Source organism: Gossypium raimondii, chromosome 3 (genome assembly GCF_025698545.1).
Source record: "Gossypium raimondii isolate GPD5lz chromosome 3, ASM2569854v1, whole genome shotgun sequence".
NCBI lineage: Eukaryota > Viridiplantae > Streptophyta > Magnoliopsida > Malvales > Malvaceae > Gossypium > Gossypium raimondii.
The window spans coordinates 19,764,888-19,773,883 of record NC_068567.1 but is presented as its reverse complement, the minus strand read 5'-3'; positions in this window follow the sequence as shown (position 1 = coordinate 19,773,883).

Below are 8,996 nucleotides of genomic sequence, written 5' to 3'. Positions count from 1 at the left end.
GATCCACAGTAGACTCGGGTGACCAGTGCAACAGTAGCAGTCAAACAGTGAAAATGGGCCCACGACCCATGTTGCATGCCCATGTGAGCCCACACGGTCGTGTGGCCCACACAGCCCAAAATGGCCTTGGCCGTATGGATCTCACGGCCTAGCCTAATATTCTCACATGCCCGTGTGGTTCACCCGTGTGGGACCACACGACCTAATTCGGTCTAGCCCATGTATCGCACACAACTAGCCTCGTCGATCACATGTCTGTGTTCAGTCACACGGCCAACCGCACTGTTGACCACACGCCTGTGCGGCTTCAACAGTCCCACTTTTTAGCTTTTCATCGATTATCGATTTTCAATGTTGTGTTTACACATCTGTTTTCGTTTGAAGTTAACCTACACTCTGAGTACTCTAAAACCTAGATTCAACCAAAACATCATTCCATCAACTACTTAACTCGTTATTCAATCAAAGCCTAATGAAGTTAAAAATCGATCAACAATCAAAACCCCTTTATCGAAGTCAACCGAAATCGCACCCTCAATTCCTTGAAGACATACTAACCAACCCTTGGATGATAATCAATAATCAAGTAGTAATCTTTTAATAAATCGAGTCATCTGCGCTATCTCAAATTCAAATCTTTTTGAGACATCAAATACTTTAGGCTTTTATGATCCGTGAAGATATGACATTTTTCTTCGTACAAATGATGTCGCCAAATCTTCAAGGCAAATACAATCGCTGCAAGCTTTAAATCATGAGTCAAATAATTCCTTTCATGCGATTTCAACTGTCTAGAAGCATATGCTATCACTTTGCCCTTTTACATCAAAACATAGCCCAAAGCATTCAACGAAGCATCACTATGAACCATAAATTCTTTATCGAACTTTGGCTGAACTAATACAGGTGCCTCGGTTAACAATGATTTCAACTAATTAAAGCTTTGCTGACATTTCTTGGACCATTCTAACTTAACATCTTTTTGCAACAATTTCGTCAACGGTGTAGCTATCATCGAAAATCCCTTGAGGAATCTTTTGTAATATTTGGCTAAACCCAGAAAACTTTTGACCTCAAATACATTTCTTGAAGGTTTCTAGTCTACCACAATTGAAATTTTGCTCGGATAAACTCTAATGCTATCAGCTGATACAACATGTCCAAAAAATTTAACTTCTCGAAGCCAAAACTCACATTTGCTAAACTTAGCGAATAATTATTTTTCACGTAAAGTTAGCAAAATAAATCTCAGATGCTGGGCATGCTCTGGCTCATCTCATGAATAGATCAGAATATCATCAATGAATATGATAACAAATTTGTCTAAGTACGGTCTGAATATTCTGTTCATCAAGTCTATAAATGCTGCAGGTGCATTAGTTAAACCAAATGGTATCACAAGAAACTCATAATGTTCGTACTTGATTCTGAAATCGATTTTAGGCACATCTGGGTCTTTAACTCAACTGATAATAACTAGAACGAAGATCGAGCTTTGAAAATACTATCGCACCTTTCAACTAATCAAACATATCATCAATACGTGGCAATGGATCTGTCCTTTTTCTTAACAAATAACAAGGAGCACCCCAAGGAGAAAAGCTGGGTCGAGCAAAACATCTATCTATCAACTCTTGCAACTGTGCTTTCAACTCTGTAGGTGTCATTTTATAAGGAGCTACTGATATCGAAGATGTCGTTGGCATTTACTCAATAGCAAATTCAATCTCTTTGATCAACGGTAATCCTAGCAACTCTTTTGGAAACACATTCATATACGCACATACCACTAGAGCCGATTCTAGCTTCAACTCAAAAACTCTAGAATCAAATATATAAGCAAGATACGCATCACAACATTTTCTAACATATTTCTGTACCAACATAGCCGAAATAATATTAGATACACTATCTAGTCTATCTGATTCAATTTGAAGCTTTTCATCATTCTGACATTTCAACTTAATATGCTTTTGTCTACAATTCACAACAGCATCATGCAGAGTTAACCAGTCCATACCCAAAATCACGTCAAACTCTTCAAAGGGTAGTAACATCTAATCAGCCGGAAAGTTGCAACCTAGAATCATCAAAGGATAATTTTTACAGACTTTATCAACTAACACATACTGACCTAATAGGTTCATTACTTTAACCACAAAACTCAGTAGACTCGAAAGGTAATTTCTTATTTGACACTAAAGTCATACATACATAAAAATGTGTTGACCCCGGGTCAATCAAAGCAGTAGCATCAGTATCAAAGATAGAAAATGTACCAGTGATTTCTTGAGCATGGATCACATAAGCTCTAGCCGACACTCGTGCCTCAGATCTCACAACTGATTCCTTTGTCCCACTGTGGCTGTTACCCATATTTCCAGTGTTTCGTGGTGGTCTCCCTCCCTCCCCCCGCAGTTGTATTGTTCAGTCAACTAGTTTGAGCCTTTTCTTCCTCAAACCTTTCCGGGCAATCTCTAAGATAATGTTCATACGAGCCACATTTAAAACATACCCCGTCCTTTAGTTTGCATTCGCCAAAGTGTCATTGATTACATTATTAACATTCGGGCTTGTTGTTTCTAACACTGCCAATGCTTGCTACAGATGTAGCCTGAGATTTCGAGCTTGCATGTTGTTTTCCTCTATCTTTACCTGAATAACCCACTGAAGCTGATGAACGACCATGATATTCTTTCGACTTCTTCATTGACGATTAGTATGACTTTCCCGTTGATCTCTTTCCCAAATTACAAGGTTCATAATCGGTTTTTCTTTTTCCTCTAATTAGTTCTTCGGGTTTGTGAGCTCTGTCAACTAGAACTACAAATTCTTTTAATTCAAGGATACTGACTAAAAACTTGATGTCTTTGTTTAAACCATCTTCAAATCGTGTGCACATAGCAACCTTTATCAGTATACATTCTCGGGCATACTTGCTGATTCAAACAAATTCCCTTTTGTATTCAGATATTATCATCTGACCTTATTTTAGTTCAAGAAACTCTTTACGTTTCTTATCAAGAAATCTCTGGCTTACATATTTCTTTTGAAACTCAGTCTAAAAGAATTCCTAGTCTACTCGTTCCTTCAACACAACTGAAACTAAGGTGTTCCATCACTAATAAGCTGAATCTTTTAATAATGATAAACACATTTCACACATTCTATCAGTGTACATGGTAATTCATCGAAAACACTAATCGTATTTTCCAACTAGAATTCGACTCTCTCTGGATCATCTTCAGATGTACCTCTAAAATCCCTAGCCCCATATTTATAGATTTTATCAACTGGTGGCTTGCTCACTCGTACTGGTTCCAAACCTTGATGAACTACGGGAACCAGTTGCTGTACTAGTGGGGGTGGAGGTCGTGGAGCCATAAGGTTCGTTCATACGAACTCGATGAACCATTCATTCATCATCTAGAAGAAGGCTTCTTTAGCCTCTCCTCCCCTACACTCAGATACGAGCCTATTTCCACTAGACGTTGCTATGTGAATGGAGGCTTACGCATTACTTTTTACCTCATCAGAATCAAATCGATTGGACGACATTATATATATAATGACATGTATTTCTAGACTTATACATGCTATGTTCAGCCCAAGAATTGACTAAACCGTAGCTCTGATACCACTAAATGTAACACCCCTAACCTGTATTCGTCACAAGAATAAGGTTACAGAGCATTACCGGATAAATGTAACATAAAACATACATTTCAAAAAATCAATATAAACATAGCATCATTCATTCATCTACATGCACATAGTCCCTTAATCGACCCTTTGAGGCCTTAAAAACACTTTAGAAACAAATCGAGACTAAATTGAAAATATTTGGAACATTTAAGAAAGAGTTGGAAAAATTAAACTGCAGAGGTCACACGGCTAAGACACACAATAGTGTCTCAGGTCGTGTAACAATCGAAATAGGGACACAGCCGTGTCTCAGCCCATGTCTGTGCCCGTGTAACTTTCGAAATTGGGTCACAGAGCAAAGCCACACGTCCGTGTGCCAACCCATGTAACTCTCAAAATGGCCACAAACCTTGTGTGTTATGCCATGTAATTGCCTGACTTGCAAACTTTAAAACCTACAGGGGACACAAGACAGTGTCGCATCGCCGTGTGTCACACACGGTTGAGTCACACGCCCGTGTGGACATGAAATTTACCAAACTCATGCCATTTCCTTCACCATCCCAAACATGTACCTACAAGCATTTTTTGCTTAACTTCAAAGCTTCAAAACCTTACCAAAACATGAATGAAATGACCAATACAAAAGACCAATTCCATACAACCAATATGCCATTCAAGGCACCTCAAAAGCAAACATACAACATACCTAAACATATGTATATTTGACCATACATCATTCATACACATATGGTTCAATACCTTTCCAAAGCATAACTTATCTTGACCATTTGAAACATTCCCTCACATAGATATTGGCCATTAAAATATGCATCAAACTTAGTCATATTAACACATACCAATAAGGCATCAAAAGTATCAAAAGTACATCAATCCAAAATAACATATACATTTCAAACTTATTAACTAACATTTAACTAACATCAAACACAAGTCCACTTATACATGCCATTATAACCTTGGCCAAAACATCAAAAAATACTGATATAATCGCTTGATAGTGTGATAAATCTCCGTCGAGCTTTCAAATCGATCAAGCTTTCGATTATCTATAAAACATGGGGAAGAACACTACATAAGCATATAATGCTTAATAAGTTCGTAAAACAAGAACATAACTTAACATTTCAATGCATAACATTAAAATTAACCATGATATAATCCAACCATAAGCTTGGCACAAGCCTAAGCACCATCAACAATACATTTTAGTGCGAAAACACATAAATCACTTGAATTATCATAAGGTAAGCTAGATGTACAAGAACATAATACTTTTGAATTCATCCATTTCATGAACTTAGATATACTTTCATTGAACACTTCCATTTCAATCCTTTTCATAGATTCATGATGTAGTTCATTTGAACACTTACCATTCCTTTCATTTTCATGCCCGTTGAACCATTAAAAATAACATCGGATACGCGGGGAATCTCACACGAAGTGTGCTAAACATATAACCTTTTCTTTTCTATTACATTGTTGCTCACACGAGCTGTAGGTCGAAATGTGAGCTACACGGTGCTGCTCACAGGAGTTGTGGAGTTTCTGCAAAAAATATAGGACTTCAGCCATCGGTAGGACATTCAAGACCAGCACCCGAAACATGAAAACCCTAATGACATGTCATTTGTATCCTATGAAATCCGAAGGTTTAAACAGGACTCAATAATCATCGTGACATGGTTGGATAAACATCATTTAGATACATAGCAAATAATAAATGAACTTATAGATCAATATAACATTAAAATGTTATTTAACCATACGAACTTACCTCGACAAACAAAGCGTAAAAACATGGTCAACCAATCCGAGGCTTTTGCTTTTCCCTGATCTAAACTCGTACAAGGTCTGTCTTGATCTAAATAGACAAATTCAATTCATTTAATAATTCCATTATTCAATTTAGTCCAAATTTCATATTTTTGTAAAGTTACCATTTTGCCCCTAACATTTTAACCTTTTTACACTTTAGTCCTTAAGCTCGTAAATTGAAATCTAAGCATTTTTATCCTCATTTAATGCTAGCCAAATTCACTGGGGACATCAGCCAACTCATACAAATCACCATTTCATGAATTTAACTTTAACTTTTATCATTTTTACAAATAAGTCCCTAAATGAAATTTTCATCAAAAATTCCTTTACAGAACTTGTTTATTTAACAACAAGGACTCATAATCTTCCACCAAACATCAAAAACCATACAAGCATATTCATGGAAAAACCTTAAATATTTAACAATTTTGCAAATTAATTCCTAGGTTAGCTAGGTTAAGCTACAACGACTTTGAATATAATAATCATTAAAAACAAGATCAAAACCACTTACATGCGAGCTAATTTTGCTTGGCCGAAACTTCCTCCTTATCTCAACAATGGTGGTCAGTTCTTAATGTTTAAAATGAGGAAGATAATGTTTTTTATTTCATCTTTTACTATTAACATAACTTATTTTATCTAATTACAAAATTAACCTTATTAACTAACCTTTAAATCATTTAATAACATGTCCATAAAGTCCACTAACATTTTACTGGTCTAATTACCATTTAAGTTCATATCTATTTAATACCTTTAGATACTAGAACTTTACTTTTACACCTTTTACAATTTAATCCTTTTTACATAATTTAGCATGGAAACGTCAAAATTTCTTAACGAAATTTTTATATGACCTTTCCAAAATTCCATAGACATTAAAATAATAATAAAATAATTTTTTTCTCGTCAGATTTGTAATCCTAAAACCACTATTCTGACTTCACTAAAAACGGGTTGTTATAGTATGATCCAGTGATGAACAGATACACCTTATGACAAAAATGGTGTTCTCAAGGACAATGAACAGGGAAGCCTATCAAGGAATAAAAGGGGAAGCCATTGTATGACTCGCATGGTGAACAACCTACCACGATAGTCATGACGTGTCTAAGAACATTGGTAAGTGTGCTAACAAGAGGATTTGTCAAAACACAAAGGTAAGACGAACTTGTAGAAGCGTTTTAATGCGTGCATATATTGAAGGAAGGGATATTTCCTTCAAGGTATTTGTAAATAAGTACCCTCTATCAAAAGTCTACCAAAGTTACTTACAAACCATCATGAGCTATGAAGTATCAAAATAATTCTTTAGGTTTTTAAAATTCTAAAGGTTATTAACAAAGTGGTCACCAGAAAAGTGGGAAGTCCTCTAAAGACCACTTTAGAGGTAATATTCACCTATAACTGATTGATCAGTAAAGTCTATCATAGATTAATAAAAAAAGAGGTCTTCCGTCAAGACTATCTAGTGTGGGGAAGTCCACTTGGGAATTATCTGTTACCGAGAGTATCTTGGAAGAATGGTTTGAAGTGGGAAAGTCCTATGGGACTATCTTTCCAGTATGAGTCCACAAAGAATGGGAAGCTTATTTACCAGTCAAATCTCATATTCAAGACCATAAATGAGGATTCTGTAAATGGGACTTCCATAAAGGAAGGGGTTGTGCACAGGCTAGGTCATAAGAAGATAATTGTCGGGGTAATATAGTAAGTTTATATTAAGTTCAGTGTGGAATGAAGGATTAGGGTAAAAATTCACAGTTGTGGCGAGATATCTATTAGTCCGCTAATAGTAGTCACTAGTCTGTATATTCACATACATAAATATCTTAAATGAGTCAACCTAGGAAACATGAATTGAAAGTTTAAGATGAAGCTAGACAAGGTGAAGTCCCAGAAAAATGTTATTTAAAAAAGTATAGTTATGACTAAACCAGTGGACATATTCATCAATGGTTAGCCAAAAGAATGCAATGCACCAGTTGCAGTAGTAAATCTATGGAATCTCCTAAGATACTTAGGGAGTTTTAATTCTTTGCTTTTATCCTTATTACCCTCAAAATTTAGAGTCTTTTATGATTATGGTTGCACAAAATCTCACTAAGTTCATCTGAACTTACAAATGTACTACCTTGTATGTAGGGTCAATAAATGACTTGAGGTTCGTGTGGAGGGACCAAGCTAGACATCACCAAGTCCATGTGAATGGTGGTAGTTGTATCATACGTATAAGGGGCACTCGAGGCTACGCTCGGGGGTTGGACAAGTGTATTGTTCTAAATTAAGTCTAAATTCATAATAAGTGTAAATATACAGGCCTGGTATGGGAAATGATTGTAAAAATTTAGTACTTCTATAATAAAGATTTTATTTGAAGTTAATTTTTGAAACATGTTGTTACTTAGGGATTTAGAATAAATTTGCACGGTAAATGTGGGTTAACAATTCAATATTGTCGAAGTTTATAATTAAAACATGTTCAAAAGGTAGATTATGTAACTCGGGTTAATTGTGACACTTGGTACCCGGACCCGACGATCGGTTCGAATTTGGGTGTTACAATTTGTGGTATTAAAGCCTATGTAACTGCCCACCAAAAGTAGATTGTATCGATAAGCTATTTGGTGTAACGTTGAGTAAGCCAGGGTAGAAGAATGATAAGATTGGTGAATTATTCGCTAAGAGTCTAGGTGGCGAATTGCATGGATTCGACAATACACCCATTTGCGGAATGCCTCACTAGAATTCACCACTTGGCAAACTCTAGGGTTTGGTGGACTCTTTTGAGATATAATCCGCCAACCCTAGATTCTTGGGCAAACTCGTTGGTTCACAGATATATGACTTTTTTTCTTAAAAAAAATGGCTCAGTAAGTATCATTTAATAGAGGCCTAGTTGGGATTGAACTAGAGTATTGTATATGACAAATTGATGTGTTTAGGTAGCTAAATGACTTGTTTATTTAACTTGTTTTTGTGTGCAAGCAACGTTTTACTACTCACTAAGTTGATTAGTGGTAGTTGTTATGTTTGGTAGATGATTAGGTTTCAAATTTTAGTCTATTCTCGAGTTTCAAGGGCTATAGTGGGATTTTTTGACCCCCCAGTAAATTTTAGTCTATAAAGAGGCTGATAGCCGGGATGTTTCACCTTTTTTATTCTCTACGTTCTTTCTGTTATAGTATGCCCAAAGACCAATCATGAGATGATTATAATTACATACTTATTTTACCTTGTTTATTAATATAAGACATTGCCATTATTATTTCAGTTTCTTTTTCTGTGTATATAAATAAACTGAATTGTAATAAAGTCCTAAGAAAAATATGATTATTCTTAAAAGGTCCTTAGTCAAGTATTATTATGGGCTTGGACAACAATAATGCATTTAAACTAATGTGTAGTTGATTGGTAACAAAGTGTTGTCATGAACATAGAGATGTCAAAATCAATACATGAGTATGTGCTAAAGAACAACATATTGGACTAACCCGCTATGA